Source organism: Myotis nattereri, assembly GCF_964212035.1.
Source record: "Myotis nattereri genome assembly, chromosome: 9".
NCBI classification, from domain to species: Eukaryota; Metazoa; Chordata; class Mammalia; order Chiroptera; family Vespertilionidae; genus Myotis; species Myotis nattereri.
The window spans coordinates 82,727,357-82,748,529 of record NC_138084.1 but is presented as its reverse complement, the minus strand read 5'-3'; the positions used below and the strand labels follow the sequence as shown (position 1 = coordinate 82,748,529).

At 41.0% G+C, this 21,173-nt stretch overlaps 1 protein-coding gene and 1 long non-coding RNA gene across 2 annotated transcripts in view; one reads left to right on the top strand and one right to left on the bottom strand.

Moving 5' to 3' along the window:
• The window catches only part of ARHGEF12 (Rho guanine nucleotide exchange factor 12), a 132,722-nt gene extending 122,431 nt beyond the window's left edge, over positions 1–10,291 (bottom strand). Inside the window, exons 1-3 of the mRNA XM_081098582.1 lie at positions 10,272–10,291; positions 8,379–8,464; positions 6,848–6,904 (exon numbers count right to left, since the gene is read on the bottom strand). The gene's annotated coding sequence lies outside the window, so the exon portion shown is untranslated. The remainder of the gene's footprint in view (positions 1–6,847; positions 6,905–8,378; positions 8,465–10,271) is intronic.
• Positions 1–21,173, top strand: part of LOC308524290 — a 721,936-nt gene that overhangs the window by 39,756 nt on the left and 661,007 nt on the right. The window lies entirely within an intron of this gene.

Below are 21,173 nucleotides of genomic sequence, written 5' to 3'. Positions count from 1 at the left end.
ACAAATAAGTGAGATCATGTGACATTTGTCTCAGTTTGGCTTATTTTGCTTAGCAAAATATTTTCCAGGTCCATCCATGCTGTCCCAAAGGGTAAGAGATCCCTTTTTACAGCTGCATAGTATTCCATAGTGTAAGTGTCCCACAGCTCTTTTATCCACTCATCTGCTGATGGGCATTTGGGCAGTTTCCAAATCTCAGCTATTGTAAATAACACAGCTATGAACATAGGGGTGCATATATCCTTTCTGATTGGTATTTTGGGGGTTTTGAGATATATTCCAAGAAGTGGGGTCACTGAGTTAAATGGAAGTTCCATTTTTAATATTATGAGGAAACACCATACTGTTTTCCATAGTGGCTGCACCAATGTGCATTCCCACCAGCAGTGAACTAATGCTCCCTTTTTTCCACATCCTCGCCAGCACTTTTTTTTTTGATGATAGCCATTCTGACAGGTGTGAGGTGGTATCTCATTGTGGTTTTAATTTGCATTTCTCTGATTAGCAACTTTGAGCATTTTTTTCATGTGTCTCTTTCCCATTTGCATGTCCTCTTTGGAAAAATGTCTATTCAGGTCTTCTGCCCATTTTCTAATTGGATTGCTTGTCTTCCTTTTGTTGAGTTGTATGAGTACTTTATATATTTTGGATATTAATCCCTTATCAGATGTGTCATTGGCAAATATGTTCTCCCATTCAATGGGTTCCCTTTTCATTTTGATGGTGGTTTCTTTTTCTGTGCAGAGCTTTTTATTTTGATGTAGTCCCATTTATTTATTTTTTCCTTAGTTCCTTTTGCCGTATGGTATGTATCAAATAAGTATATTGCTACGTGAGATGTCTGAGATTTTACTATGTTTTTCCCTAAGATTTTTATGGTTTCATGTCTTCATTTAAGTCTTTTATCCATTTGAGTTTATTCTTGTATATAGTGTAAGTTGGTGGTCTAGTTTGATCTTTTTGCATGTGTCTGTCCAGTTTTCCCAGCACCATTCGATGAAGAAACTGTCTCTACTCCATTGTATTTTCTTGCCTCCTTTGTCAAATATTAATTGAGCCTAATGACTTGGGTCAATTTCTGGGATCTCTGTTCCGATCCACTGATCTATATGCCTGTTCTTGTGCCAGTACCAGGCTGTTTTGTTAATAATGGCTTTGTAGTATAGTTTGATATCCAATATTGTGATCCCTCCTACTTCATTCTTCTTTCTCAAGATTGCTGCAGCTATTCAGCGTCTTTTATGGTTCCATATAAATTTTTGGAATATTTGTTCTAGGTCTGTGAAGTATGCCATTGGTATTTTAATAGGGATTGCGTTGAATCCATAGATTGCTTTGGGTAGTATAGACACTTTAATGATGTTAATTCTTCTAATTCATGAACATGGTACATGTTTCAATTTGTGTGTATCTTTCTCTATTTGATTTTTCAATGTTCTATAGTTTTCCAAGTACAGGTCTTTTACCTCCTTGGTTAAGTTTATTTCTAGGTATCTTATTTTTTATTTTATTTTTTTTTGGGGGGGGGGTGGCGGGGGGGAGTTGCAATGGTAAATGGGATTGATTTTTTAGTTTCTTTCTGGGAGTTCATTACTGGTGTATAAAAATGCAACAGATTTGTGGATGTTGATTTTGTATCCTGCTACATTGCTAAATTCATTTATTAAGCCTAGTATTTTCCTGGTGGAGTCATTAGGGTTGCCTATGCACAATATCATGTCTATAACCTAGGACAAGTAAAGTCAAAAATAATAAAAAAACCTTATTTCAAACTAATTTAAGTTGGCTAATTGAAATAAATAAATATTCAAGAAACTTAATTGTACTGTACAGGAAACTTGATCCTGAAGTATTAACTATAATTTTTTATTGATGGTTCAAAAATTGCTTAACATGCATAATCCAAAGCAGTCATATTTCTATACAAAAAAATTGAAATTAAAAGTTATCAAGACTGCATTGAAAAGTTTCCAAAAGCCTCCTAATATTTAAATCAAAAAAGTGGGGATAGGGGAATAATGCCCTGTAATGCTAATAAAAGACACCCATGAAAACACATATGGTGTCAAAATAAGCCAAAGGAAAATTGTTTGGGCAAAAAATGAAAAGAATCCCAAGTCTAATTTATAAAAATGATTCCTTTATCAACCTTTGGTTGAGAATATGTTTGTATATTTCCAGAAAACTCCTCCAAGCCCATGTGGATTCCTACAACGAATTCCAAAGAGTAACTGACAGGACTGCTCCAGCCACAGAATAGCAGTAGCCCCAGAACAACAGAAGAGAGTCCAGAAATGGAGACGGTAAAGATGCCTTGCCATGCTAGTAGTCAGCAGCTGTGCGTCACTGCAGGTTGCCCAGGACCAAACTAGAGAAAGTCGGACCTGCATTGCCACCGTCTGTCCATCATCCAGAACTGAAATATCATTGCTGACATGTACACCTAAGAACTGTTGGACACTGAAATGGGGACTTTAAGAACTGTTGGCCCAGAAAGAAACTCACTGCAAACTGATTCCTTTAATGCCTGGCAGCAATTTAAGGGGACATGATAGAACTCTGTCCTTTCCATTGAATTTAAGAATCTTAAAACATACATTCTTGTTAAATTTAAAAAATCAAAAAGGGTGAGATGCCATAGACCAATTCCAGCATGCCATAATTTCAAGAGTTTCATCAAAAGGTTGATGAAACTTGGGGACTCAACAGGGTTGAGTCACACATGTAGTCACCTGTTGGGAATGGCTAAAGGCATTTCTCCAAACCTGAACAGGAAACTGATTGTGGCTGCCAGACAGTTAAAGGGCATCTTAACCTACATGTTATTGCCTCCTGCTGGCCAAACACCTGAACAGCTGTGGGCTAATTCCCCAAAACTGACAATGCTTCTGTACCCTTTGAAACCTTACCCTTTGAAGTGTATTACCTCCACCTTGCCTTAGGATAAATTGTGTTAATAAAAGCAAGGGTTCTAGACAAGGAGGGAGTCTTCAGTTCCTTTAGCTGAAGGTCCTCTGACCCCCAATGGCTTTCAAAATTATATCTCGTCTCTGGACTCTTTATTAGTCTCTGGATTCCTATGTCATCTACACATAGCACTTTTCCAGATCCCTGAATCCTTCTTGATGCTGGGACAAGAACCCCGGCAGTCCTTTTTGGCTCTGGGCAGCCTGACTAAAGGTCTGAGATGTTGAATCCATTAGTCATCCAGTGGTCAGGGACTCCTTAGCCCAGAGGCTGTGTCTGCCTTGAGTCTCAGCCTTGATTGTCCCTGTTCTGAGCTGTACTCCCTTCCCCACAGAGCGTGTCCGCAGGTGTCAGCTGCAGGTGCTTGGGGTCCCACTGGCTTTGACCTCACTGAGCCGTCCAGGATGGTTGGTGTCTGTGGCAGGGATCCAAACTGCTGTTTCATGATAGTATGTGTTTAGATGTCAGATTTCCAAGAGGTTAACAAGTGAATGATTTATAAGTACATTGAAGGTTCATACTGTAGAATGCTCTTTGCAAAGTTCAAGAGGAAAACAGAGAGAATAATAACTTGGGGAAAATAAGAATCAAACCAAGAACTTATCCTTTTGCATATATGAGAAGCTTAAATAAAATTTTAAAAAATGTAGAGTGGGGGAAGTAGAAGAAAGTAATAGGGGGAATAAATGGTAATGGAAGAAGATTAGACATGGGATACTGAACACACAATATACCAATGATGCATTATACACCTGAAATTGTACACCTGAAATCTATATAATTTTATTAACCAATGTCACCCAATAAAGTCAATAAAAATACATTAAAAAAGGAAAATATATGAATTTTAAAAATATGTACTCTGAAGTATCCAAACCAGGATGTCTCAAGTGCTAAGTTTTCCTGTCATGGACTGCATGCTGGTGTCCCCACAAAATGCATATATTGAGTGAGCCAGAGCAAGCCAGGGGAAGAGCTCTCCCCGCAACCCAGCCATGCTGGCACCTGAGCTCATACTTCCAGCCTCCAAAACTGTGAGAAGAGAATTAAATGTCCATGACTCAAGGTGAGTCTTTGGTGTTTTGTTCTAGCAGCCCCAACCGAGTGAGGCAGCTTCAAAAAGGCATGGCTCATTCTATTGTGCAATATTATCAGCTGGTGTCTCTTCATGAAACCTAGACAGACGTGAGGAAGAAGTCGTCTAACTCAGCATTCCCTTGCTAACTCTCACATCCCACCAAATCTCCCCATGACAGTATCAGTGAAAAAGAGAGAAAGTAAGAATGCTCTTTGCAAAGTTCAAGAGGAAAACAGGGAGAATAACAACTTGGGGAAAATTGCAGATCAGAAAATACACCTGGATACTAGTATCATCAACAGACTCCAAAAGGCGCGGGGGAGTAGGTGATAGGGAAGTAATACGGACCTACTGCCGAGGGCAGAAAATTAACAAAAGGAATCACGACAAAACACATACTTGGGCTCCTTTTTAAATGCGCAAAGTAAATCCATCTGATAAAGCAGCTTTGAAAATGGCTCAGAAAGTTTAAAATAAAGACAATTTATAAGTGAATAAATGACATTTGTGTTAATTATCCAGTTAATAAATTTTACTCCAAAACAATGTATAATCTCACAAGTTAGAAGCTGCCTGGTTAAGAGACCCGACATTAAAGCAATGTCACCAGTTGCTTTGTTCTAATCCAGGGGTGGGCAAACTTTTTGACTCGAGGGCCACAGTGGGTTCTTAAACTGGACCGGAGGCCGGAACAAAAGCATGGATGGAGTGTTTGTGTGAACTAATATAAATTCAAAGTAAACATCATTACATAAAAGGGTACGGTCTTTTTTTTTTTTAGTTTTATTCATTTCAAACGGGCGGATGCGGCCCGCGGGCCGTAGTTTGCCCACGGCTGTTCTAGTCTCATCTTCCAGGATGTCCCAGCTCTGCTTGGCTCCCTAGACATGAGAGATTCTTTTTTACCCATGCTAAGTGCACACAGTCTGAAGAAGTCTATTTACACAGTTGATAAAGTATTTGTGATGTCAAAGAGATTGAAGTTAAAATGCTAACTCAGTTCTCATAAACTCATTCTTCTGTAAGTACTTTTTGGGGACTCGTGGTTCCGTTTCTCCCAAAAAGGGCGTTTCAAGGGTTGTCAAGAAACAAACACACGGAGAATCCACACCCTACTTCCCTGTGACTGCCAGGCCAATGGCATGTGTTAGCGTTACTATCACTGGAATATTAACATTCAAATCAAACAACAAGCTTTCATACAGACCACAGATCCACAGATCTAGGAAAACGGGGTGGGGGTGGGGGTAGGGGGAAATGGAAAGTTGCAAAGGTATCGAAATGAATGGGGCTAAAACGGTAGTGTCCCCGTTCCTAAGGTGAGAATAAACGAAAGGAAACTCTTTATAGAGAACAGAAAAAAGTCTCGAGAAATTCAGAAGCTATTTCTTACTTATGTGGATATGTAGGAAGAAAAAACATAAACTTGACATGTGTTTGGCATGGTATACATCTCCTGCTGAACTACTGTCCTGTAAAAGGCTTACTAACTACATAGAGAAAACTCTGGTCACAAAAACCCAAGCAAAGACCTATATATATATGTATCTAACAAAGAAGCATTTACTGCTTTATAACCAAACACCGAGGCCTCATAATTTTATCAGGAGATATAAATTATAAAGTGTCGTATATTATTTTCCTTTCATGTTTATCAAGCTAGGAACAGCTACACCTGGGGAAACTTCTATTTACAGACTTTTGGCTGTATTAGAGAGACATGGTTTTCCTTTGATGCTGAGTCTGGAATCTTCTTAAAAAAAGACACAACTTCTGCCCTAGCTGGTTTGGCTCAGTGGATAGAGCGTCAGCCTGTGGACTGAAGGGTCCCAGGTTTGATTCTGTTCAAGGGCTGCGGGCTCGATCTCCAGTGGGGGGCGTGCAGGAGGCAGCCAATCAATGATTCTCTCTCATCATTGGTGTTTCCCTCTCTCCCTCTCCCTTCCTCTCTGAAATCAATAAAACTAAAAATATTTTTTTAAAAACCAAAACCCTGTTATTCTTCCAGAGATTATTTTAAAGAATTGGTCCCAGGCCCTACTTCTGCTATTCACTTTTCTCAAAAAAAACTCATTAGATGTCAAAACAGGGAAAGAGGGAAAGTAAAACTAGGCAAAGGCAAAGGGAAATGTGTGTGAGCTTCACAGTGGCTTCTCTCGTGCCTGGGAGACAGGACACGTTCTGGAAATGCCGGTGTTTCAATCGCCTGTGACAAAGCTGAACGTGCTGCTGAAACCTGCTCTTCACAAAAATTATTCTAAAAAGGTGCCATTTCAAAATTGGGGAAACTTATGAAAGGCATAGACAAATACTTCATGTTACAAAAATAAAAACTTAAGGTATTTTTGCTGCTGTGGATAAATCATACAAGCATTTCCAAAAGATGAGGTGATTAAAAATAAAGAAACAAATAAAAAGTAAAAGATCCAAAGAACCGCTAACACACATTAAATCACACAAATTCTACATGATCCAAACTTCAAGTGGGAATAGGAAGAAGATAGTAAGAATTCAACACCTATTCATGTTACATGGAGGAACCTGACCCAAAGATTTAAAGACACTTTCCTAACATGAACAAAATGAAAGAGAAGATGAGGAACGTGGCCTATTCTTACTCGACAATGTTAGTTTCTAGCAACCTTAAGCTTCCACATCACAGCCACATCGGCCCCAGGCTCCCTTTCCCTGCAGCACAGCATGCCATGCAGAGCAGACACAGGAAGGCTGTAGTTATTTAAAAGAGGAAACAGCATGAAGCAAGCTCCACAGGTGCAAGGCTGATTGGCTATATGCGCTTACCATAGATCTCGGATCTACTCTCCTCTGAACTAGACTTTGTCTTCTTGGAGGAGCTATCTGCACAAGAGCGGGAGAAAAGGAGAGAGATATAGAAAATATGGAGACCAATGTAAGGGAAACACTAATGGGGGAAAGGAATGAATCATGATCAAGTTAAATCGTGCAAAGTATGAACATCCAGGTGACGGCACTAAGAACAGTCACAAACAGCACAGGCAATGACACATTTTACAGATTTACCAGAGACAAGACAGTGCAATAAAATATATTCAAACAAAACGAAACGTGAATAGTCTACAAAATACATCATCTGGAAATTTTAGAGACAGCAAAAGCACTAAAAGCTATAATAATCTCATTAGGAAGCATTACATAGCACTTGCTAAATGTGTCACATCACAGATGAACACTACAGAATAAGTCAATCAATAAGACCATAATACTTTTATGAACACAGGCAGAAAACTGACCCTCACTAGCAAGACAATAAGTCAAAATTAGGTGTCAGAAATTTTTTAAAAAGGTATCTTTTAATGGAGATCTAGAAGTTACATATTACATACTCCCACCACCAAAACTTTCTAAATTGATGACTGAGGTTTCACTTTTACCTACTACCGAAGATGCAGGTAAGTTATTAGCTATTCACTTTCTTTCCTTCCTAGATAACAAAAGTAAAAGCATGAAGCATCTTAATGAGACACAAAAATATACTTGCTTTCTATTAAAAATTAAATTTTATTTCTAAATGAAAATATCTAAAAACAGATACATTTTATTTATGTAGCTGGGACCTCAGCATTTACTTACTTTATCTTTTGTCACAGGAACATACCACTGAATAAAATAGTATGTGCACAAATAACACACATCGGTTTCAAATGGTGAAAGCAGAATTATCAAGTAATTTTTATAAATTAAATACTTGGTACATTTACAAGGAGAAAGCAAATGCCTGTATTTTACAAGAGGAGGTCAAACTCTGTATAAATAAAGGCTTTCAGTAGGTCACTGACACAAAAACGCTAGGAAAGGGTAAAAGACGTTCTGAGTGCAGAATCCTCTTTGACTGAAGAAAAAGGTCTCTTCATTTGCTTACTCTAAAATGATAATTAATTTTGAAATTGCATTTTATCTACTCCAGGTCTGAATGCTTAAATGACTACGGAAATTGGTAGTTGTTGTAGACTTAATTTTATGACATACTACTTACTTATTGGTTCATACCTATGACTTATTTTAATTCTAAGTCCTTAGTCGTAACAAAATACCCAATTATGACATAAACACTATTTCTAAATATGATACACTTTACAATGAAGCTTCCATAGTGGAATCCAAAGTATTGAAAGTTAAAACTGCTTGCATTTCTCTTGAATGCAAAGTTTACGTCATCACTGAAGAAGGAGGAGAGCCCTACACAGAAGTCCTACTTCTGAAACAGGTGCTCAGGCAGTTATGCAGCTTGAGTGATAGTATTCTGAAGCTACTGCTTTCAATATTCTTTGGAAGAACAAACTGTTTTTTTTACCTGTGGGGTCAAAATCATGTGATGCACTGCGCTCAACTCTCTGCTTCTTATCAGCTGGTGACTCTCGGTTCAAAATACTTCCATGCCTAAATCAAACCAAAGCAACCAAATATGTACTCCAGAACAGTCATTAGAATAAAAACTTAATTTAAAAATTTCAAGTGTGTCTTACAGAGAGAGACCAAGAAATCAGTTTACCTTACACTGTCTCATAAACCTCTCTATTTTTTCAAGAAGTTTTAAAATTCAGGCTATGCTCCATGTAACACAGTGGCTCTTTACTTGGTTATAAAAAGTGCTTAAAATTAGAAAAGCAGTATTCAGCAATATAGTTTGTTTTATTCTTAGATATACTGCTTAAATTCTTTTAGTGGTTTTCAAAGGCTACTCATTATTTTCATTTAACAGATAAGAAAACCATGCCTACAAGTAATTCAATACATTTCCCAAACCTAAGTATGCCATAGTCAGATTTAAAATCACTGTGTAAATATAGCACTGATGTTAGCCGTTGGAAAAAAATCACTGGGAAGCTGCACTTAAAACCTGCGAATAGTTCTAGTCACAGGAGTCGTATGCAAGCCCTGATGACACAAGAATTCTTCTTCTTCTTATGGTCTATCAAATTACATTGATCAATATGGCTAGGCAGTAAATAAGACTGACTATGATGCATGCACTACTAATTAATTGAAATCCCAAGATTAACACTAGTGTCCTGAACTCTGGTGTCATTAAAAATGATAAATGTACTACAAATGTAGGTAGGAATGACATACTACTTACATTTAAATAATATTTCTGACAAGATGAGAGAGAGACGTTGAAGAACAAGTATTAAGAAAGAGGCATTTAGCCGAAACCGGTTTGGCTCAGTGGATAGAGCGTCGGCCTGCGGACTGAGGGGTCCCGGGTTCGATTCCGGTCAAGGGCATGTACCTGGGTTGCGGGCATATCCCCAGTAGGAGATGTGCAGGAGGCAGCTGATCGATGTTTCTCTCTCATCGATGTTTCTAATTCTCTATCTCTCTCCCTTCCTCTCTGTAAAAAAATCAATAAAATATATTTAAAAAAAAAAAAAAGAAAGAAAGAGGCATTTAATCCTGGAAAATTAATAAATGTGCAGATATCGATATGGGCACAGACATCTGAACATTTTGGATTTTTCCCTTTACTGTTTGCCAAAGTTCATTAACTAAAGGTAGTTACAGTTACCAGATGATAAAACACATCAAAAACTAGTAATCCATTCACACTCCCTAAGCTATTCACAACCAAAAACAGTCATAGATTTTAAAATCTGTAATAGAGTCAACAATAAAAAGAAATAATGATAATAAAAAGAAGAGGAAAGGGGGAAAAAATAAAAGCAAATAAAAAAAAATGTAAACCTCTTCATAGGGAGTGACCTTAATACCGATTTGAACTTTTAAAATGTTTGTATTAGCCAAACCGGTTTGGCTCAGTGGATAGAGCGTCAGCCTGCGGACTGAAAGGTCCCAGGTTCGATTCCGGTCAAGGGCATGTACCTTGGTTGCGGGCACATCCCTAGTAGGGAGTGTGCAGGAGGCAGCTGGTCGATGTTTCTCTCTCATCGATGTTTCTAACTCTCTATCCCTCTCCCTTCTTCTCTGTAAAAAATCAATAAAATATATTAAAAAAATAAATAAATAAAAATAAAATGCTTGCATTAAAAACATTGAAAATGTTATCAAAACAATGTCATCTTCTAGAAAAAATAGAAACATCTATTACATTCTAACTTGTAAAATATTTTGAAAATTTAAACTAAAATCCACATTACAAAAGCCACAAAAAATCCACCATAATTTCAAAGAAATAATTCTAATGAAAATTTAACCTAAATGTATGAAGAACAACTGAACAACTTACCTTATAGGTTTTTTGAGGGGAAACCTGAAATAAAGTAAAAAAAAAAAAAAGGATAAATGTAATTATTTCACTTGTAAGACAGTCATTAAATTTATTTCATTCTATTAAACCAGAATAAGGAATTTAAATTTTATGCTAACTTTCCCAAAGCAATTCAACAAACAGATGAAGAAGCTGGGTATCATTGTTAATATCTTAAATACTTCATTAAATCTTAAATTGCAGGTGTATTTATCAACAGCTGTCCCTGAGTATGGTTTCTCTTTTTTAAAATCCAAATAGCAGCCCTGGTCAGTGCTCAGTGGTTAGAGCATCGGCCCATGGCCCAAAGGGTCACAGGTTCAATTCCCAGTCAAGGCCATGTACCTCAGTTGCAGGCTCGATCCCTGGCCCCAGTCTGGGTGTGAACAGGAGGCAACCAATCAATGCCTTTCTCTCACACTGATGTTTCTCTCTTTCTCTCCTCCCTTCCCTCCACTGTCTAAAAATCAATGGGAAAAATATCCTCAGGTGAGGGTTAAAAAAAAAAATCCAAATAAGAATAACAGCTAAATTTATTAAGGGCTTACTAAATACTAAGTACTACTCTAAACTGTTTATATGTATTATCTTATTTAATCCTAAAAAATAACTATGAAGATATTTCCATTTTACAGGTTTTTTAAAAAGGGCAAAGATGTATTTTACCATTAAAATGTTATACTTTGTTTCCCTAAGAAGAAAAAGTTCCTTCCTGTCTATCACCTCTCCTCACCCCTTAAAAGACCTGGTGCTGATTGCTGCTCTATTGACCTGTCTACCCTTTGATCATGATCAAAGCATGATCCTCAATTATTTATGTTTAACTTTATAACAGGAACCTATAAAAAGTTACCACTGCAGTAGTATCAATTATTAAAAATGTGTTCCTAAAGTAGAAAACAGAAGGTTTGGTTTTTTTTTCAATTCTATAAGCTAAAAGAACTAAATCATTTCCTCTTGGTTGTCTTTTTTAAAAGCAATATTACGGGAGGCTTCTTGATAAGAGTTTGATGCTATACATAGATGCTAACCTAAGTCTAAAATGAGTTCTTAAATTTCTTCAATTTCTGTGTTTTTTAGAAATTATCTCAACCTATGGTGTTTTATGTAATATTATTTATTCTAGTAATAAAACAGGTAACATGTTACAAATATCAGTAAAATAGGGTTTTCGAAAAAAATCTAATAGTAAAGATAGTAAGAGATAAATATAAAACAATGACACCTAATTGACTACTTTATTCGGCATGGAGTTTAGTTTTAAAAAAGTACAAGTTTAATTACAATTCCCTTTAACTCCTATATAAATCAAAGTTGATCCTAAGAAAGACAAAGAATCTAAAAGCGTGCCTAATAAGCACGTGAACTCACAACGAAGGCAGGAGTAACAAGGAGGGGCTCTGGGGAAGCGAGCGCTGCGCTGGAGAACACACTGACTACCAACGATGGCCAGTCTTCAGCAGGACACGCTCCTCAGCAGTCCCTCCTTGCTTGTGGGCAGGGGGCAGGAACATGTGTTTGTGATTCGCAGATGCACACGAGCACTGGAGGGAAAAATAATGTCCAGCCGAGTTCCTGCAAAGGCTAACACCTGCAGGTAGCAACCTTGGTCACTGCCTGGTGGCCACTGCAAAGATTCCTACCCCCAAGCAGCGCTACTGCGTCAGGGACTGCCACGCCCAGGGAGGTTCTGGGAAGAATCGGAAGTTCCCAGACCAGTGCCGGTCAGACAGTTTCCTGAGCTATTTCTCTTCCAGGGAGTGAAAAAGGAGGGCATAAAAGAGGAAAAAGTGGAATGAGAAGATGAAGAACAAGGACCACCCTGCAGTAGAACCAGTAGAACTTACTTATCATAATCTATTATTATATTCATAAAATACAGATAAACAATTTTTCTCAAACAAAACTTTTTAAATCATAATACTTTTTCTCTAGTCACTAAATTCCACTTTAGATTACGTGGGGAAGCACATATGTGTGTTCCTATGTCGTGCAGTTGCATACACACATAATTAATGATGTCAGGGACTTCCTGGCTTTTGCACTTGTTCCCTCTGCCATGTGCTTGATGCTGAGATGGAGATGCAAATCAGATAGCTAGAAATAGGAAACTAGGACCCCAAGGAAAAGTAGTCAGAACAGGGTTTATTATAAAATTGGGTTTTAAAATTGCTTTTTTAGAGTCTGCAGAGTTGAGTCACCCACCCATAGATGGTCACTAAAATGGGAAACAGCATGTAAAGATGAAGGATCGCCCTAGCCCAGTGGTTGGCAAACTGCGGCCCCTTGAGTGTGGCTCTTCCACAAAATACCACGTGCGGGCGCACGTACAGTGCGACTGAAACTTCGTGGCCACACTCAAGGGGCCAAAGAGCCACATGTGGCTCGCGAGCCGCAGTTTGCCGACCATTGTCCTAGCCGGTTTGGCTCAGTGGATAGAGTGTCGGCCTGCAGTCTAAAGGGTCCCAGGTTCGATTCCAATCAAGGGCACATGCCGGGGTTGCGGGCTTGATCCCCAGTGGGGGGTGTGCAGAAGGCAGCCAATCAATGATTCTCTCTCATCATTGATGTTTCTCTCTCTCACCCTCTCCTCTCCCTTCCTCTCTGAAATCAATAAAAATATGTTTTAAAAAAAAATGAAGGATCAAATCCTGAGGCAGGTGGGAGGGGAGGTAGGGGGACTAGCTTCTAAATGACTGAATGTGAGACCCAATGAAGAAGATGAAGAAGATAAATCAGAAAAGAAAAAGAGCTGTCATAGGGGCCAACAAAGAAGAGGTAATCAATACTATTAAATGCTGCACAATGCAGATATAAAGGCTAATAATTGGCCATATTCTAAGCAACAAATTAGCCCAATACTAGGCTGATGAAATAATTCTGGTGTTCAAAACTTTGTATTTTCAAATCTGTCCATTGTGTAGTAAGTAATAAAACTGTGGTAAACTCCTTTGGTTAGATATTTACGTAGAAAAGCTACATTTAAATGCTGATACATATAATGTTAGACGTGCCTAATCAAACTGTCTGCCTTTTGAAAATATCAGTGATGATTTGGACACATAGCCAAACAATGAACATGTTTGTGCACCTATTTATATATGATGTATATATGTATATATGTATGTACGTACTTTTTCCAGATATGACAAAATCAAAATACCAAAATGAAGAACCATAATAAATAAAAAGAGTATCAGGAATTTGAGTATAAGGTGACTAGACACCCTTATTTTGATTACCTAATTTTCAATTGGTGTGCTGCAAGAATTTTTAAAACATGCAATACCTACTTAGAGCACTGACCTCTTTTCCCCCAGTGGTTCTCAACCTTCTGGCCCTTTAAATACAGTTCCTCATGTTGTGACCCAACCATAAAATTATTTTCGTTGCTACTTCATAACTGGAATGTTGCTACTGTTATGAATCGTCATGTAAATATCTGATATGCAGGATGGTCTTAGGCGACCCCTGTGAAAGGGTCGTTCGACCGCCAAAGGGGTCGCGACCCACAGGTTGAGAACCGCTGCCTTAGACTGTGAAATAAAAAAAATGACAACGGCCAACACAATAACAGCCATCTTGTGCAAATATATAAAAATTATACCTATTTTTTGTCAGATTGGCAAAAAATATACTTTTGGTGAGCCACAGAATGTTAGTAATTAGTTTATGTGCCATGAGATGAAGGAAGCTGAAAATTGCTGACCTATACTCAGCATACTCATATGCCAGAAATCCTAACCAAAGGCCGTAAATGTCACATACTTGACTAAGGATAGATGCCTTTCTTTGTTAGTTCTCAGTTCTATTAAAGCCCTAGGTAAGAATATATAGCAGCCCACCCCCATTTTTTTAAAATCCTCACTTGAGAATATGTTTATTTATTTTGAGAGAGAGAGAAAGGGAGCAGAGAAAGAGAGAAACATATGCACTCCATATGCACTCCAATGAGAAATCAAACCCGCAACCATTTTTGGTGTATGGGACCGTGTTCCAACAAACTGAGCCACTGTCCAGGGCCTAACTTTTCTATTTTTACAGACTTTCCAATATGTTATTATAGTGGACTAGAGGCCCAGTGTACTAAATTCATGCATTTGTAGGCTCCCTAGCAGCTGCTGCCGCCACCGGAGCCTCCCTCCCTTCCCCTGGCCAGACCCAACCCCTCTTTAAACTCCTGGACAACCTTCCAATTGAGAGAACAATTTGCATACTATGCTTTTATTATACAGGATAGGGAAATGTGATTAAATAACCCTAACCCCCCAAAATTATACAATGTGTAAAGCTTCCATTTTTAACTAGGTTTAACTAGTCTACAACATACTTGTGCACCAGTGGGGTCCCTCGGCCTGGCCGCGGGATCAGGCCAAAACCAGCTCTCAGACATCCCCCAAGGAGTCCTGGGTTGTGAGAGGATGCAGACAAGGCGAGGGACCCCACTGGGCACGATCGGGCCAGGGAGAGACGCGGGAGGTGGGCCGGCCGGGAAGGGCCACAGGAGGGTCCAGGGCGTGTCCGGCCCCTCTCACTCAGTCCTGATCGGCTGGACCTCAGCAGCAAGCTCCCCTACTGGTCAGAGTGTCTGCCCCCTGGTGGTCAGTGCACGTCATAACAAGTGGTTGAGCAGCCTTCACATATCATTAGCATATTACGCTTTAATTGGTTCAACGGACAACCAAACAACCGAACACTTAGCATATTAGGCTTTTATTATTTAGGACTAGAGGCCCGGCGCACAAAATTCGTGCACAGGAGGGGGGTGTCCCTCAGCCCAGCCTGCACCCTCTCCAATCTGGGACCCCTCTCACAATCCAGGACTGCTGGCCCCCAACCGCTCGCCTGCCTGCCTACCTGCCTGCCTCATTGCCCCTAACCGTTTCTGCCTGCCAGCCTGATCACCGTCTAACCACTCCCCTGTCAGCCTGATTGACACCTAACTGCTCCCCAGCCGGCCCGGTCACCCCTAACTGCCCTCCCCTGCAAGCCTGGTCCCCCCCAAATGCCCTCCCCTGCTGGCCTGGTTCCCCTCAACTGCACTCCCCTGCCGGCCTGGTCGCCCCTAACTGCCCTCCCCTGCAAGCCTGGTTCCCCCCAACTGCCCTCCCCTGCTGGCCTGGTTCCCCTCAAATGCCCTCCCCTGCCGACCTGGTCACCCCTAACTGCCCTCCCCTGCAGGCCTGGTCCCCCCCAACTGCCCTACCCTGCTGGCCTGGTTCCTCTCAACTGCCCTCCCCTGCCAGCCTGGTCACCCCAACTGCCCTCCCCTGCCAGCCTGGTCACCTCTAACTGCCCTCCCCTGCAGGCCTGGTCACTCCCAACTGCCCTCCACTGCCAGCCTGGTCACCCCTAACTGCTCTCCCTTGCAGGCCTGGTCCCCCTCAACTGCCTTCCCCTGGCAGCCTAGTTGCCCCCAACTGCCCTCCCCTGCAGGCCTGAGTCCCCCAAACTGCCTTCTTCTGCTGGCCTGATCGCCCACAACGGCCCTCCCCAGCCAGCTATCCTGTGTCCACATGGGGGTGGCCATCTTGTGTGTTGGAGTAATGGCCAATTTGCATATTATCTCTTTATTCTATAGGACTAGAGGCCTGGTGCATGAAATTCATACACTCAGGGGTTGGGGGAGGAGAGTGTCCCTCAGCCCGGCCTTTGCCCTCTCACAGTCTGGAAGCCCTTGGGTTATGTCAGATTGATGGCTGTCACTTGGACATCCTTAGCGCTGCTGCAGAGGTAGGAGAGGCTCCCGCCACTGCCACTGAGTGCGCCAGCTGTGAGCCCAGTTTCTGGCTGAGCACACTAACCACAAGAGGGCGGCTCCGGCGTTGAGCATCTGCCCCTGGTGGTCAGTGTGCAACATAGTGATCGGTCGTTCCACTGTTTGGTCGATTTGCATATTAGCCTTTTATTATTCAGGACTAGAGGCCCGGTGCACAAAAATTTGTGCACTCGGGGGGGGTGGGGAGAGGGGGTCCCACAGCCCAGCCTGTGCCCTCTCACAGTCTGGGACCCCTCGGGAGATAATGACCTGCTGGCTTAGGCCCGCTCCCGGGTGGCAGAGGGCAGGCCCGATTGGGGAGTTGGGGCGCTGCCCCCTGTCATGCACAGAGCAAGGCGGATTGGGAGGTTGCGATGCCACCCCTAGTCACACTCAGGGTAGAGCCGATTGGGGGGTTGGGGCACTGCCCCGTCATACTCAAGGCAGGGTCGATAGGGAGGTTGCGGCGCCACCCCCTGTCACGCACAGAGCAGGGCTGATCAGGGGGTTGGGGTGCTGCCCCCTGTCACGCACAGAGCAGGGCCCATCAGGGGGATTGAGGCTCCGTACCCTGTCATACACAGAGCCGCAGGGCGATCAGACGGTTGGGGAGCTCCCCCCTGTCACGCACAGAGCAGGGCCCATCAGGAGGTTGAGACGCTCCCCCGTCACACACAGAGCAGGGCCCATCAGGGGGTTGGGGAGCTCCCCCCTGTCACGCACAGAGCTGGGCTGATCAGGGGGTTGAGAAGCTTCCCCCTGTCACTCACAGAGCAGGGCCAATAGGGGAGTTGGGGCACCGCCCTCTATCACCCACAGAGCAGGCCAGATCAGGGGGTTGGGGCGCCGCCACTGTCACACTCAGGGCAGGGCCGATGGGGGGGGAGGGGTTGGGGTGCTGCACCCTGTCACACACAGAGCAGGGCCGATAAGGGGGTTGAGGAGCTCCCCCCTGTCACGAACAGAGCAGGGCGGATAGGGAGGTTGTGGCCCCGCCCCCTGTCACACACATAGCCGCAGGGCAATCAGGGGGTTTGGGCGCTGCCCCTGTCACGCTGATCCCGGTGCTGGGACGCATATTGCCCTTTTACTATATAGGATAGAAGCCTGGTGCACGGGTGGGGGCTGGCTGGTTTGCCCTGAAGGGTGTCCTGGATCAGGGTGGGGGTCCCGCTTGGGTGCCTGGCCAGCCTGGGTGAGGGGATGATGGCTGTTTGCATCTGGTCACACCCCCTTTAGGGTGGGGGTCCCCACTGGGGTGCCTGGCCAGTCTGGGTGAGGGGCTGAGGGCCGTTTTCAGGCTGGCGGGTGACTGAAGCTCCCAACCTGTCCTTTTTTCCTTTTTTTTAAATTCTGGGCCAGCTTTAGAACTCTGAGACTTGGCTCCAGCTATGAGACCTCCGCTGCTGAAAGCAGGTTTCTGGTCTTTGTTTACCTCCTGTATTTGAAATAATGTTGCGGTTCTCCTGGCTGAAGCCCAGGGTTTTGTTTAGCTTCTATATTTGTTACAATGTTGCTTAGAGAGCAGCTGCGAGGTCGGCAAGGCAGGCGGGGAAGCTTGGCTTCCTACGTCACTGAAGCAAGCAAGCCTCCCTGTTCGCGTCAGCTGCCTGGCTGCCGGCCGCCATCTTGGCTGGCAGTTAATTTGCATATCTCATTGATTAGCCAATGGGAAGGGTAGCAGCCATACGGCTAATTACCATGTTTCTCTTTTATTAGGTAGGATTAGGAAGAACAAAAAAAAAATCTGAACTTTTGTGACATGACTTCAAACTAAGTAGAAAATAAAAATAAACTTAAAGACTAACAATATTCAAATAGGTTTTTAGTTCAGTAAAATCCAGAGACATAATTCAAATCCACTGATAAATTTAACTCACCAACTCATATTATCATGTTATATAAAAGTTACATCAATACTCAAGGTAACAAAATTCCCATATGCTTCTGATAAGAAAAATGATCAGGTTACAACTAAACCATTAAATTTTCCTGTGTTGACTATACCTGACATTTAGCAGGAATGTCCACTGCTTTCAGATCTCTTGTAAAATATCAAGAATGATTAAGGCACTGTGTGTCCTGGATATAAATCAAGTTTTTCATTTATCTACTTCTACAGACTAATTTCAGCAGCGTGAAGCACAACACAATTAAGTTACTCTAATATGAATATGAACCTGCTAACTCTAGTATTCTATTATTTTTCACAAAATAATTTCAAGGGCGTTTGTAAGCAATACATACGTGCGTTAAGGCATAGGTATTTACAACATAGTGCTGCTGTCAGCTGAACTTTTAATTCAATCTTTCGATCTCTGGACAATAAGATAAACAGAACTAAAAATAATAACTGGTCATTACCACTCTCCTCTCTTCATAAAACCCTAGTCATAAATCCTTCCACCACCTATAATTCATAACTGGTCTAGCTTAGAGCACTAAAAGAACTAAAATTGTTAAACTCGATAAAAAAGCCTGAATGTTATCTACCTTTGTAGTTCATCAGCATATAGAGCCAAGGAAATGTGAAGTGTGCACAGAGCTGGCAGTAAAACATCAGCTCTACCAGAAAGGCTCTAGGCAGAAGCTGCAGCTGCAGGATGGCTCCTGGGGGGTTTCTCATGATGTTTTTACTTTTAACCCTTTGAACCTTGCAATACAGAATGACAAGGACTAAGGAACTCAGTTCTGGTGTAAAATCCAAAAATGATTCACTCAAATGCAATGCAAGATTTCAAATTAACTTCTTAAATATAGCTAAGTATAATGCCACTTTTACTGAAGAACTTAAACACATGACAGACCCTTATTATAAGTCTCTTATTTCCTGGACATACACTGACAAATCAAATGATAAATTCTAAATTATTTTCATTCTTTCTGTCAGAGCTATTATAAATTGATTATTGGTTGAGTCTCGGCTGGGAAAAGCAGTTCACCATAAAAACAGCAGCTCGTTAAAGGCTTTCATTTCCTTATTGAGGAATTGAGACAGTATCAGTTTTGTGAATTTATCCTATAAGGTTTCTAAAATAACTTCCTCTGAGGTAATAACTATTAAGTTATCCAGTGTCTTTTTAGACTTTAAACTATTCACTTTAAAAAACCAAGTAAAGAGAAATGTTAAAGTATGAGACCCATGCTTATAGGAGGCATTAACATCATAAGCAAATGTAAGTAATAAACTGGACTCTACAATACAACCTCATGATTTATAAAATAGGGACAATATATGTGTTTCACTTTATAGGGATTTAACACTTAATCTTGTTTCACAAATACTTGTTGCAGAATATGTATGTGAAAATAATAAAAAGGGGAGGGGGCCTCAATCTAGGATGGGAATATTTTCCAACAAGATTTTACATAAAATACACTGAGGTTAAATGTTCAAATTTTGTAAAATAGAGAGAATTGTGCAAAATTTGTTAGGATAAGCTGCTTTCTGCAAATTTGCCAAAAGATACCATCATGCTTCTGAAAAAGTAGAAAGTCTTGGTTAGCTTTAACCTTTTGCATTGAGGTGCCATTGAGATAAGTTCCAGCATTAATCTAAGGTTGAGAACAGTAAGTTTAAAATGTAAAATTAAAATATAAAGTATTATGTCAAATAACATTTTATTTTTCCAATATAAAAAGTTCTAATCAAAGTTTATTCTTTAAATCACAAATCTGATGACACATTTGCCATTTGTTGCATTATTTTATGAAAGAAAAAAATTAAAGCATCTATAAAAATGGTATTCTATAGCAAGGGATACTGATTCCACAAGAAAGCAAATTATAATAAACTAGAAGCCCGGTGCACGAAATTCGTGCAATCGGGACTCGGGGGGGGGGGGTGTCCCTCGGCCCAGCCTGCGCCCTCTCGCCTCAGGGGATGTCCAACTCCCATGGAGGCAGGAGGGGCTCCCACCAACGCTGCTGCACTTGCCAGCCATGAACCTGGCTTCTAATGGGAACGTACTGACCACCAGGGGGCAGCTCTTGCATTGAGTGTCTGCCCCGTGGTGATCAGTGCACATCACAGTCATTCTGCTGTTCAGTTGATTTGCATATTAGCCTTTTATCATATAGGAGGATTTATCATAGCCCAGCCAGCGTGGCCTAGTGGTTGAGCGTCAACCTATGAACCAGGAGGTAATGGTTCGATTCCTGGTCAGGGCACATGCCTGGATAGCACGCTTGGTCCCCAGTGGGGGGCATGTAGGAGGCAGCCAATCAATGATTCTCCCTCATTATTGTTGTTTCTACCTCTCTCTCTCTCTCTCCCTTCCCCTCTCAAATAAATAAAGAGATTAAAAAATATATATAAGTAAATTTATCATAAATGTTCCTGAACACTTCTATCAAGTACCAACATAATTACAGGAATAGGAGTCTTTTATTTCTGAAATCTTAGGTTAAGGAAAAACTCAAATAAAGTACAATAACTCCCAAACTACAGAGTTATTATTAACGATATCTGCTTGCCTTAACACACTGCACTTGATATGCATTCATCCCTGAATTTGATTTGGCAAGAAATGGATAAATTCTTAGAAATATAAAATCTAGACTGAATATCAAGAGAAACAGAAAATCCAAATAAATCAATAACTACTAACAAAATCAAACTAGTAATTTAAAAAACAACAAGAGACCTGGACCAAATGACTTCACATGAAAACTTTACCAAAGTGTAAAAAATTAATATCTATCTGCCTCAAAATATTCCAAAATATTGAAAAAGAAGGTAGACTCCACAACTCATTTTACAGGGTCTGCACTATCCTGATACCAAAACCAGACAAGACAGTACCAAAAAAGAGAATTACAGACCAATATCCCTGATAAACATAGATGCAAAAATCTCAACAAAATATCAGCAAATCAAATTTAGCAACACACTAGAAAGATCATACATGTGATCAAGTAAGATTTCTGGGAAGCAATAAATAAAATGAATAAAAATAACAGGATCATATCTATATATGCAGTTAAATAGACAAATCCAACATCCATCCTATCTAATAAAAGACAAAAAGGGTAATTAACCATACCTCCGCTATGCTTCCCATTGGCTAATCAGGGTGATATGCAAATTAACTGCCAACAAAGATGGTAGCCAGCAGCCACAC